Source organism: Capsicum annuum, chromosome 9 (assembly GCF_002878395.1).
Source record: "Capsicum annuum cultivar UCD-10X-F1 chromosome 9, UCD10Xv1.1, whole genome shotgun sequence".
Lineage (NCBI taxonomy): Eukaryota > Viridiplantae > Streptophyta > Magnoliopsida > Solanales > Solanaceae > Capsicum > Capsicum annuum.
The window spans coordinates 124713675-124725336 of record NC_061119.1 but is presented as its reverse complement, the minus strand read 5'-3'; the positions used below and the strand labels follow the sequence as shown (position 1 = coordinate 124725336).

Genomic DNA, 11662 nt, shown 5'->3' with positions numbered 1-11662 from the left:
AACAAAATTTGATGTCGCCCAAAACTAACTCTAATAGAATTATATCATGGTCAATGAAAAATATAGTAACCCAACTAGGCTACGATCGATCCCACAAAAAAGATGTTGAATAGTTGCTTTACTTGATGTAATACACAAGTAGTACAGGAAAGTAAATAGGGGAATTTTAGTATCAATAGCAATTAGTAACCAAATCTTGAGTGCTTTTGACTTGTAAACAATAGAAGATGAATACTAGGTTTCTGTTTCCCCGGGCTTTTTAACCCCGTAAATTTATCATGATCAACCCAGCTATTCTGATGCTTTGCATGTAAAGTCTACATGATATGTATTATCAATATAATGATAAATCTCACCCTTTACCGATTTAATCTCAGGGCATCGCATTGTTGCTCCTTGTCACGACCTCAGTTCACTATCACCATTAGAGTTCAAGTGATTAGATGAGATAGCAAGAATTATACGGTAGAGGTGAATTTTAAATTACTGTCTTAATCTTCTTTTCCTAATCATAAACTCCCTTGTGAAGATATTAGCAAATATAGGCTATCTGAAGCTTCTGCAGAAGCTATGATATTAATAATTGTGAAGAATAATAAGATATATGCATAAATCATAGAATAGATGAATATCACACTTCCTCTACATAGCTAATCCACTAGGGTTCCCATAGCCTTAGTCAAGAATATTAGTCGCTCATGTTCATGCAAGAATCCATGATTATCTATGAAAAAGACATATAATTAATTGCACAAGAATAAGATGAATAAACTCCAAAATCTTGAATTCAATAAAATATCCAAAAATCTCAAGAAAAACTGTAAAGTATGTGAAAAGTAATAAAAACAATGTCAAAGCACATAACCTAATAAAAGATAAACCCTAGGGCATTTATAGTATCTTAAAATACTCAGAAATCCTAATAAAAATGAAAAAGGTAAATTTATGTTGGCACAAGGTACGACTTGTTTTTCAACTCGTACCTTCATCATACAATTCGTTCTTGCACCTCCAATATCCATTCCAGTATTTGATCTACCAAGGCTACAACTTTTTGCTCATCATATGACTTATGCTCACGAGTCGTACATGATTATATGACTGGTGTCCTTCACTCGTATCCACTTGGGACTTCTACCTTTCCAAGCTTTGAACACTGGTCATGTTACGATTTTCCTATACGAGTGGTACTTAGACTTTCGACTCGTATACTTCTGAGACTTCAACATTGGATGGTAGCTTTAGATTTTGTTATGCTTACAACTTTATGGTATGGATCGTACCCTATCTTATGAATTAGATACTCCAGTTGTATATTATCTATATTTGATTCTCTGTTTATCTTTGGATTTGTTGGACTTATGAATCATCCTACGAGTCATATCAATTGTTAATAACTCATGAGGTAACTCATATCTTGATTAGAATTGGTCTTTCTAGGTCTTTTTCTTCAATTTTAATCATAATTCTACTATAGACCTATTTTACCTTCAATAAACCCAAAAGTGCATCATATCTACTAAAACAACCTAAGTACCTGCATAAATTTATGGTTTGAAGCATCAAAAGTGTCATGTTTCCATGACACATCAGTCTCGAATTTAATGGATTCAACATGATCAAATATTCTATTTAACAACTTGACACCTTCCTACTTAAATCCATCAATAGTTACCTTGCCTACATCAGTACTAATTCCTTACCCAACTGCAGTACTTTGGTAGTCGATTCCTAAAAAAGCAGAAAACCTTATTCAATTGCCTTAAGTCGATCCTTGAGTTCCTTAATTTCCTTCATCATAGGGAGCACAGGATTAGACAAAGATTTTCTTACCTTGGAGAGATCCCTCCATGCTTTAGTAGAGTCTTTCTCGCACCAGTCATTGTCAAGCAAGACATATCCCATGCTGGTAAAGGTCTTAGAATCATAAGTTTTTTAGACTTTCACAACAGGGTATGTATAAAGATCAATGGAGTAATATGAGAGGATTCTGGTGATCAGTAGTCCATAGGGCAGGATAGAAGAGGCATACGCATCTATAGAACTTTCCAACGTATATTCTCAAAGCTAGAAAACCTAGTTGATTTTATACTTTTTCAACATGCAATAAAGCACAAACATATCATGATACATCATATTACTAAGAGAGCATTTTTAAGGAATAAAAGTATTGGCGATAATATGAACCAATATTTGGTACTTGAAGTAGAGTTACAAAAACCAGAGTTGGATAAACTAATATTTGGATAAAAAAAAATGGCCCTTTTAGCTTCCTTGAAGCTAACCTGTAACGACCTAAATTTTTATGAATATGTGAAAAATTTATTTTTGTGTGATTTGACTATTTTACCTCTCCCAATAGTTGTGTTTTATAATTTTGGGGTGTGGGGGTTATGGGCACAATTTCCAATGTATTTTGGTGTCATTTATGTAAAATTGTGTTTTTGGGTTGCTTCGAGAGCCTTATTATGGACTTTTGTGGTTATCTTTTAATTCGTGTGACGGAAGGCATAAAGGACTATACCAGTAGATCCGAAATATCTACTTTAGGTTTGTAAAATGTTTGGTTTGCTTAAGTGCCTTTTTAATCTCATTACGACCCTCGATTTGGAAAATTGTGATTTTGGATTTCAGGGGTCAACTTTGTAAAAATAATATTTTTTTTTAAATATGATATTGCTATTGAGTTCGGAGCATCAAATTTTATAAGGTATCATAGTCCATTTGCATTCACTGTATTTTAAATAAATCTCGAGGGGCCCATAGGGACTTGCATTGAATCAAATCCTTAGCTAGTGCACCCATTTTCTGGTGCACCTGCGATCACGATCTAGATGCCGAGATCGCAACTAGGTAGGTAAAGGAGATGTCAAAGTCATGAAATTCCTTCCATTATTGTGGTGCCTCTCCTAGGTCAGGTCCTATAATCGCGACCAAAGGTCTACAATTGGGAATATGAGTACAAACATAAGGTTTTTGCCATTTTCACCCTTTTTAAGACTTGGAGCTTAGGGTTTCATGTCTTTTAGTATTTTCTCCATTTCTAAGCATGGGTAAGCTCAATTACACTTATTTCCAGTAGTTTATTCCATCTTTAACATCAAATTTTTATTTCAAACTTGGATTAAAATATAGAATTTGGAGATTTTGACCTGTAAGACCTAAATATGGAATTTTTTTCAATTAAAAATCCAAGTTCTCTCCTTTTAACTTGTATGAGTTTCTAATCCTATAATTATAAATTTCCCCTTGATTTCATCTTCATAACAACCTTGATTCTTGATTTTCAAATGGATTTTGAAGATTTTACCCAGTGAGTTTAAAATAATTTTCCTTCAATTTGGACCTCATTTTTAACTCTTTTTTTCTTGGTTTTTCATTTGTATACTCCTAATAATATTGGGAACATGTTTTTGAAAATTTTTAATGATTTTTTCCTTCTTTTTCAAAAACACATTTAAGGATTTCGTTATGAATTTAACTTAAAACTAGGAAATATGGGTATTATTGGCTACCTTATGACGCATAGATTATATATTTTGATGTTTTAATTGTCTTCAGGATATTTCATGAGGAGAACAAATTTGGTTTTGGTTTTTGTAATTTGAGGTAGGTCATGGCTTAACTCTTTCAAACTAGGCTGTGTAGTTAATTTGGGTACAAAAGCATGTTAAGGGTGTGGGAACTAATCATGAAAAAGGGCTATACTACTGTGTTGTACTTGTGTGGTGGCCTATATATGATGTAATTGGTGGATTTGGTATTTTATGCGCTATGTGTGATCATGTGGGGTCCTCTATGATGTTGATATCCTGTATACATGAGAAAAATTGTGTTTTGTTTAGTGAAAAGAATATTGTGGTACCAATTGTGTATTGTGATGCATACATACTTTATTAGCATATGAATCATATGAAAATTCATGAATGGTAGGAAATAATAAGTTGATATTTGGCTCACATGATGGTATATTGATCGGTTGTGAAAATACTTATTGTTGTTAGTTGTGGACATACTCTTTGTGGTTGTTTGTAAACATTACATCATCATATTCATTCATGAAACTATGGTACTACCGTGGAATTATTGAGAAATAATGGCAACTCCTTTTAGTGATAGAAAATATGACATCTTATAAAATCCTCCTCGGGGGATGTGTCGGGGAGGAGATATGATATATGGATTATATATAGGTTAATGGACCCAACATGACTCCTATATTGGGAAACTTTAGCTTCGTAGCTGTATATGGAGGTTGTGCCACAATCTCGAAGGTTATGCGATGACCTCGTACATCACATCATTATCATCATTATTATCATTATCATCATCATCATTCTTATTGTATTTACCTTATTATGCATGTGATATGATTTTATATTCTGTTTGACTTATTACCTATCTATTATTCTATCTTTCCTTACTTCTATTTAATGTTCTCATATATATTGTTCCCCTTTCCTTTGCTTATAACATTGAATTTTTTGATAACGGTTGTCAAAGTATTGTTATAGAATATCTATTGCAATGTCAATCGTTGAAAAAAATAATTGTTCTACTAGCTACAATAAAGTGATACAACCCTCATTATTGAAGATTAACCGTTGCATATCAACCATTATGAGAACCGTTTCCAGAAGATACCTATGGCAACACATAATAGGTAAAAATATACCTATTGCATCATTTTTTTTAGTTTGCTCAAAAAAATTTCACTACAAGTCTGCCAAAATGAAAAGAAATTCATTTTAATAAAAACCCTAGGAGCCATACGAGATTTACGATTTTTTCAATTTACAATTTTGTTTGTCGTCTCAATCTGCGATTTCTGTTAGAACCCCAAAAATTGTGATTTGAAATCTAGCCGGTGGTCTTCTCAGCGACTTCAATTTCAGAGCTGATTACAACCATAGAGTTTCCTTTATTTTGCTGGGTTAGCTGCTAAACACGTTCTACCCCAATTGCTAGGTAAAGAACACCGCTTATCTAAGTTTTCTTATAAAGCAAAATTGTTTGATTATGCAAGAATTTAAACTAAATTAGATATACAGTATACAAGTTATGATGTAAAGGAATAGATTAACCATGGAGGAATAAATGAAGTTTTCCTGGCAAAGATATGCATACAATATTGTATGGAATAGTATAAAAAAATTGGAAGAAGTATACTGAAGCTAAACACATCCACATAGAATTAATATTTGTTGATAATCACAAATGAAGTTTGCATGAATCTGAATATATGGTCCTTTCTAAACCTCTGCACTACATATGTTTGATGAAATTCCTCTTTCAAACTTGTAAAAATTTCAAGGTTTGTATATATATTCTTATCCATAAAATGGCTGGGAATTTTATCTTGAAAGCGTAGAAGACCTCGTTGATGATACACCATTACAATAGTAATCATTAATCCTGGAAATCCTTGTGGAAATGTATTTTACGTCTGACCACTTGCCAGAGGTAGGATGAACTTGATAATGATGTCTACTTTCACTTGTAAATCTCATAGTTTGTATCAAATAACTCATCGCCCAATTTTGTCCATGCTTTATTTTCATCATGGAGATTGCGGAGACAACAACAAAGTTAAGAATCCTAGTGATTATAAATGAAGTCTATAGCCACCTATGTTTTGGTAACAAGCCCTTTGTTTCAATGGGAGTATTTGGATCAATTACTATGATGTAACTCTCGGGTCAATATCAAAACGATGGATTGTTCCTAGTTGGCGACTTGGTTGGATTATAGTGGTTGATCCTAGTGATGTCTGCAAGAAGTCTGGGGTTTGCATCTTCATTTTTATTCTCTTTATTTCTTCAATCTCTCTCTCTTTCTCTCTTTTGTTTATCTTTTAGTACTTGTATTTCAACTTTCCATACCAGAAAAAGTGATGGACCAAGATAAGGTCCGTGACTATGAGGAGCAAAATAATAAATTACTGCAGCTCGCCAGGTGGGAATATATCATGTATAAATAGGACTACTAATATACTGATGACTTGAAAGATTACTCATATTAGAAATTGATAGAGTTGTAAATCACTCATATAAGTATCTCGAGTTTGTCAATGCCTTCTATAGGCTATTTTATAATGTGACCAGTCGTCTGTTGCTTTTGCTTTTCCAGATTGCTGAATGCATTCAGAATTATCTTGAATATAGTGCTAATCCTGGAATGATTGTTCAGGTATTTATTATACACCATTTTTCTATGGTATAAATGGCCACACATATAATTAAGTCCATTATATATCATTATGCTTTATAGAAGTTCTGATTTTAGTTTGATAATGTCCAGGGAGCAGCACCTCACCTCCCCGAGAAAACGACCAAGGATTTCTTTTCAAATATCAACAAATTACTAAAAAAAGCTGTCGAGGAATTTTATACCAAAGTTTAAGAGATACCTTGCTTTCACCTGCCCATATAAACCAGAGGGGGCAATGTGCGTAATAGTGAGTGCCTATCGATCACGTCGATTTTGGTCCCTCTAAATCTAACACTGAAGGTAATTTTTTATTTCATACCTTGTAGATCAAATTGAGCCTGTCATTTCTGGAAGGAGCAAATGATGATATCGAATTTTGCACTAAGCTAGTCCATGAAGAATCAATTATCATTTTGTCAGGTAAAACTAGCTCATTCTTTATATGGTTGCTCAAGAAGGAATTTGTACCCACTCTTGAATTATATAATGTTAAGATGCTTAGTAAAAGTTAGCTTTTTCTTGTCCCAAATAAGTCAAGGTTGACTATATGAATCTGCACTACCGCCTATAAGGATCCTTTTCTTTTAGTTAGATTTTTCTTGTCCAACAACATTAACTGTGCCTCAGTCCTAAATAAGGCGAAGTCGACTATATGAATCTGCACTACCACCTATATGGATCCTTTTCTTTTAGTTAGATTTTTCTTGTCCAACAACATTAACTATGGGTCAGTCCTAAACAAGTCGAGGTCGACTATATGAATCAGCACTACCACCTATATGGATCCTTTTATAGCAACACTTTTTATAATACTGTAACCTAGTTTCCAGATATGTAAAGCACTTTTGTGTTGTCCAAAAATTCAATTGTTGGACCCTTGCAGGGAATACTTGTGCTCTAGATTATAGCAAACTCATTACCTGTAGAAAAAACAAAAGATTATAGTGAAACTCATGTTAAGGATTTAAGTTTTGGTGAAAGAATCTTGTTTTTAGAAAATTATTGTCATTTTCTTTCCTACACATGTACATTGAATATTATGTTGATCTGATGGGTTGTGATGAGATTGTTCTCTTTCATTTGAGTTGTTCATTTGTTGGATCTTATGCTTTAATTCATACAAAAATGCAAATATATCACTGACACGTGCGCTTAATTTGTTGGAAATGGAAAACATGAATGCAGTTATGTAGGCTTGTCAATAGATCCCATCAAACATTAAAATGTTTCTATTTTCAGATCTTCACATGCTTCTTATAGTGTTCTGGAGAAGTATTTATTAGGAGCATATGCCTCTTAAATGGCATTATAGAATCCTCCAGTGTTTAGGTCCGAACTAAGAAATATTTGTTGTCCGACTGAAAGTTATGTCAATCTTTCGATAAACTTTGCTCAAACTCCAACATTTCAGGCCAACTTGTTCCCTTGAAACAAAAGTGAATTATGTTTACTTTTTTTTGTTCTTATCACTCCTTGCTTCTATTATTTGATCTTGGAGAACACTGAGGCAGCAATACTTTCTTTCCTAATGTATTTTTAGGAGATAAGAATTGTTCATTACCACGGCATCTTCTATGTTTCTGATAGTAACCAGTGCCAAATTTAAAGCCTAAAATTGGGCACGTGAATCTGTGGTCTTCCTATACAATTAGATATTTTAAGTATATATTTTTCTAAAATTGGTACAACATTATTTGTTGGTGTGCGTGTTACAAGAAGGATGAATGCTATACTTGGTTGAGTGATAAGTCCTTTACCTAAAGGACTAGGGCTCAATTTTCACGTAATATTTTTTTTCCATGTTCTTTTAAGTGGTGCACCTATGTCTAGAAGTCCTAGATTTACCTTTGATGGTAACAAATTCATCATCATCAGTGACTATTGATACTAGATGCTTATATGTAGGGGCATACTGTGGTTATTGAACAAAGTTGGGGTGTACCCAAAGTAAAAAAAAATGGTGTCACTCTCGCAAAAAATGTTGAATTCAAGGACAAGATACAAAATGTTGGTGCTAGCCTCGTGAAATAGGTTGCCAATGCTATGAATGATGTTGTTAGTGATGGTAAGCCTTTAAAAGTTCAGTATTGCCTCTACTGCTGCAGTTCGATTTTGTCATTGTATGACTGTTCATAACTTTCCATCCTAATATATTTGTAATTGGTGGTTCCATATTTTCCATTTTTCAGGTACCACTTGTTCAACAATCCTCACCCGAGCAATATTTGTTGAAGGATTCAAGTCAATGGCAGCAGGTATGAATGCGATGGACCTTAGACGCGGTATTACCATGGCTGTAGATTCTATTGTAACAAACTTGAAAAGCCGAGCAAAGATGATCAACACATCTAAGGAGATTACACAAGTAAGGCCCAGTTCTAAAACTTACACGTTAAACCTACAGCCTTTTTGGTGGGCACAAATCTCTTATCTTTTGTAGACTACCTCCTTCCTTCCTTTGAAGGCCTAAAGACTGATCCCTTCCCAGCCTAACACTCTAAAAAAGGAGAAAGAATAGAAAATAAATAGTAAAAAAGTAGTCAAAAGGGAAGAGATACTAGTAGAAGGGGAAAAAGGCAGAAAGTAAGAAATCTCCCATGAAAGAAGATTTCATTATGCACTGAAGAGTTCTATGTATATTCTTCTTTGCTCAAGTGATGCACTTTTTCTCCTAAGATTTTGATGTTATAACTTTTGATAGGTTGGGACTATCTCTGTAAATAGAGAAAGAGAGAGTAGGTAAGGAGGGAGTCATTACTATTCAAGTATGTAATTCTATAGTCCATCTATCTATGTATGCCATATGTGGAGATTGTATGTGTCTTTTGGTCACTATGGTCCTACCTAACTTATATTAGCTTTAAACTGTGTGTCCAAAATTAGAAAGCTTCAAGTTTCAATATGCTCTTAGGATTGTGGGTGGAACTGAAATAGATGATATTTTTGCTGACTTTTTCTAATGAGAACTGATCAAATTTATTGTCTATATAGGAGAATTTAGGCTAGATATCGAGCATATGGATTTTGATAAATTATTTTATTGCTCAGTAACTTCTTGTCATAGTCCAATATGTTTCCACTTGGTACATTTTGACTAATTTGTGGTTGACATGGTATTGTAAAGATGTGTAGCTAACTCATTTCTACTATCACACAGGACGGGAAGACACTGGATAATCAGTTGGATGTTGTTGAAGGGATGAAGTTGGATAGGGGTTACATATCACCATACTTCATCACAAATCAGAAGAATTAGATATGTGTATTGTTTTTGGTTTTCTAATCTTAGTTAAGATCGCACATGTGTTGTGCCAACGCTTTTTACATATGTTTCATCATTCTCCTTTTTGTTTAAACTCACTATGCTCCTGCTATGTCTGGCAGGAACTCGAGGACCCATTAATTCTTATTCATGAGAAAAATATCTCAAGCGTTAATGCTGTTGTGAAAGCATTAGAGTTAGCTCTGAAGGTAATTCTCTTTCTCTTTTGTTTGATCAATAAAGGATAACTAATCCTCTTTCTGAGATTATCTATTTGATTTCCATGAGATTGACCATGGATCTATCTATATTACTCTTACTTCATCTAGCTAGATACAAAATCCCCTCTTAATTGTGGCTGAAGAAGTGGGCAGTGAAGCACTTGCTACTCTTATTTTGAACAAGCTTCATACTGGAATCAAGGTATGTTGCTGATATATTTGCTTTTCTATTTTTGTTTAACTTCTAAGTTCGGTGATTATATATTGTTAGTGAATGTTTACAGGTTTGCGCCATCAAATCACTAGGCTTTGGCGAAAACAGGAAAGCCAATTTGCAAGATCTCTTTATTTTAACTGGAGGCCAAGTGAGAACTATTCTATTGCGCTCATGTATACGATAGTTGATGCTTGTTTCGATGACACCTAACCGATGTCTCTTCTACTGTATAGTAGGTCGTAAGAGAAGAGCTTGGACTGAGCATTGAAAATATGGAGTTTGAGATGCTGGGAACTTGTAAAAAGGTAGTTTCCGGTGCCATTTGGCTGTAGTAGGTTCTCCTTTTGTATATTACTACTCTCTTTTGAAAGTTTAAGTGCATGAGAATTTTACACAATGTAATTATTGTTTGGGATTTCTAATGAGTCTTGTTGGGGATTTTATCTTGTTTCCTGTTGTTTTACTCTACTCATGCTTTTTTTTCTTAGGTGACTATCTCCAAGGATGATACTATTATTCTTGATGGTGTTGGTCAGAAGAAGTCCATAGAGGAACGATATGAATAGGTTATATTGCTTCATTTTGCACTAATATCGATACAAATAGTGCACTTCAGCATTGGGTTGACATATAATTGTGCTCTTTGTATTTGCTGATTAAATCAGCCATTGAATTGAGCATATATGCCTATGATAAGGAGAAGTTGTAGGAAAGACTAGTTAAGATTTCAGGGGGTGTTGCTGAAATGCATATTTAAGGGATCGTTCAGAACTTTTTGTAAACTTATGTAGACTCTTGAATTGTGAAATTATATTGTATATTTGCTTTTTGTATAGGTTGGATATTTGTCATTACGATTAGTTGATTAATGTATTCCTATGTGATTTATTTTATATGTCAGTGTAATATTTATTATTATATAATTAATTTTTTATTTCTTTATTATGTTGGTGCAACACCTATAGTCCGTTGAAATAACTTTCAAAATACCATTGCAGTATGTCCCAAAACCTTTGCGATAGCTTAAAAATTATTGCAATATTATAAGAAAGCCGTTGCAATTAGAGTAATGCATTAGTTAGAAACCGTTGCAATTGAAAAGAATAAGTGTTGCATCAGAATATCTATGGTGACGGTTCTGATCCATTGCAATTGAAAAAAATGTGTTGCATCAGAAGGAAGAATAACCGTTGTTATAGATGAGTCTATGGAACGGTTCTCAAAACTGTTGCTAAGACCTTTGCTATAGATCTATGGCAACGCTCACATATAGGAATCTTACTAAACCATTGTGGTAGGTCTATGGCAACGATTTTTGTATATATTGCAATGCTTTTTGAACCATTGCCATAGGGGTAATTTCTAGTAGTGTTATATGTGGTATAAAGGTATAGTTTTATTCTTTTCTGATGCTTTGTTGTATTATATATGGATATTATAAAAATGTTAGTGCAAACGGTGTGGGCTACCGTTGTGGGATATTTTCTTATTGTAGGTGACGTGCCTTTAGTGTGTATTTTGTTATGCTTTATTTTCTACTTTGCTCGTTCAGCCTAAGATACCTACTAAGTACAAGTGGATCGTACTCATCCCTATTGTGCCCTTTTGGTGTAGATTCTGGTACGGTTGCGCCTTACGCGACTTGATTTTAGGCGCCTTCAGAGTTGTTCAAGGTAGCGGTTGTACTTTCATGTATCTGAGATCCACTTCTATCTTTCTGTGTTAGCTTATGTCTTTATGAGAATTCAGAGA

The 11662-nt window shown here is 33.9% G+C and overlaps 1 pseudogene; it reads left to right on the top strand.

Annotated features, from left to right (window-relative positions):
- The first annotated feature begins 4457 nt into the window (after positions 1–4457).
- Positions 4458–10803, top strand: LOC107842467 (annotated as a pseudogene).
- Positions 10804–11662: the final 859 nt, after the last annotated feature.